The following is a 2234-nucleotide window of genomic DNA, read 5'->3' on the forward strand; positions in this document are numbered from 1 at the left end:
GGGGGGGGGTGAGAGTCGGAGGTGAGAGTCGTGCGCCCTTGAAAGTCACAAACTATGTAGAATAGTATTTAATATTGCATATATGTATAGCAAAAATAATACGTTATTTTTCGAACTTCTTTTATTAATAACTTTTTAACGAGGGACGAGCGACGGCTAAAACTTGTTGGAGGTTACTCAGGGTCATGACCTTGACAATATATGTCAAGGTCAAGGTCATGGGGTGGGGTCCCCTAATCGGAACTTTTACCAAATATGGGATCTATTCCAGAAAAGCTGTAAATTAAGGGTCCATTCTACCTTGCTGGGATCAAAAAATTGAAAAATTTTTTTGCATAATTTGATAGTCTCAGGTGTAGAATATTGTGTTGAACCCTTTAACGTGGTAAATATAGGCGTAAATAATAAAAAAAATGAACTTGAAACTTTAAACACGTTTTTCGCGACAACATTTTTCGATCTAACAGAAGTGATAGAGCAAAAACTATTGAACATATCGCTTTCAAATTTTGTGCGATTATAGAGCACTGTTTTTTTCTACCAGATAGCCTACAATTATATCAATATCAATGATATTTTTAAAACACGTAATTAAGAAACGGACAATTGAGAGTGCAAATTCGCGGTAACTCATGCGTTTTATTTTAACAAAAAATATATATGTCAGCCTTACATAGTCTTAGCATCTGAATCGGACGTTTCGGCTACATTCAGCCATCTTCATCGATATTGAGAGTAATACAGTAATCGTTGTAATGTTATAAGCAGTTATACGTTAATAATGACAAAGTGCAGAAAGAAAGTCTCAAATTACAAACTTTTTTGGATGAGTAACTATTAGATAGTTGTTTGACTAACAAGTAAACCTACGGAGGTGTCATTCATCGATTTCAATAAAACTTTGCATATTTGTAGAACTTTGAAAAATATTTGACACGCATTTTTTTTATCTGCAATAGTCCACTCTAAAGGATGGAAACTACCCCTTAAAGGTAAGGGATAGATTTAACATATTAGGTGCAATAAGTTGAAAATTTTAAAAGGTAAAATGAGTTAAGGGGATTTTGTGTCGCTGAAACTAAATCTTATGTCAAAAGTATGATATCCAAAATGGCTGACCCAATATGGCGTCCCGATACATTAAAATTTTTATCAAAATGAGTAAATTTTAAGAATTCTTGTCATCAATTAAAATTTCCGACTTTGGATCGATGATTTTAAATATGGTGTTAGAGATTAAAGATATAAAATAAAAAATGGCGGTCTCAATATGGCAGCTATATACGTTAAAATTTATAATTTTTGCAAAAAATGTATTGATACAAGGTCCTCACCTTTCGGGGTGCTTTTTTACAGTGAGTCCCCTTGTCTCTCACCTTTCGGGGTGCTTTTTTACAGTGAGTCCCCTTGCCTCTCACCTTTCGTGATGCTTTTTTACAGTGAGTCCCCTTGCTTGTCACCTTTCGGGGTTCTTTTTTACAGTGAGTCCCCTTGCCTCTCACCTTTCACATGTTAAGTTTATTCTTGAAAATTTTTGCAAATGTGATAATCTGTAAAGAAATGGTTCATGCATAAAGATTTTTTGGACCATGCACATCTAATTACCGTTGAAGTACTACACAAATTACAGATTGCCGCACATTTCTTAAAACAGTAATCAACAGGATTGAAGGGTTTATGGTAGCGTGTTCGTTTGATAAAAATTTATTAAACTTTCTATAAAATAATTGGTCCTGAAAAGGACCGTTTTTATGTTTACAATTTATGTGGCCCTGAAAAGGGCCGTTTGTGACAAAAACTATATTAACTTTCTCTGTAAAAGATTGTTGGTTTGGTCTGAGTAAATCTCTTAGGTCCCCAAAGCCTTCTTCGTGTTAAGTCAAGAGAGTAGGATCCAGGAGGTGAGTCTGGTGGTGTGTAGCTTGTTGGTGATCCTGGTGGTGTGAATGTTTCCTTCTGTGATGTGAAGTCGCTCTGCGTTTCTCGGTGAACTACCGTAGGTCGGCTCAGCGTTCCTCGGTGAACTCTACGAACAGGCAGGGTCTGCGTTGCCTTCGTAGAAAAGTCGCTCGGAGATCTAGGTAGCGGAGACAGGAGCGGCGGCGTTGCTGAATAGCTTGGAGACAGAGGTCTCCTAACCCTCGGGTCGTTACTGGCCAGGAAGAAGCTCGGAGGTCTTGTGAGAACCGGCGAAGAATTCTCCACCTTAAGTAGTCGCCAGATCACTGGGGGGG

The 2234-nt window shown here is 37.6% G+C and overlaps 1 protein-coding gene across 1 annotated transcript in view; it reads left to right on the forward strand.

Moving 5' to 3' along the window:
* The window catches only part of mus304 (mutagen-sensitive 304), an 88593-nt gene that overhangs the window by 71863 nt on the left and 14496 nt on the right, over window positions 1–2234 (forward strand). The gene's annotated exons all lie outside the window — the stretch shown is intronic.

Source organism: Trachymyrmex cornetzi, unplaced genomic scaffold, assembly GCF_001594075.2.
Source record: "Trachymyrmex cornetzi isolate Tcor2-1 unplaced genomic scaffold, Tcor1.1 scaffold933, whole genome shotgun sequence".
NCBI classification, from domain to species: domain Eukaryota; kingdom Metazoa; phylum Arthropoda; class Insecta; order Hymenoptera; family Formicidae; genus Trachymyrmex; species Trachymyrmex cornetzi.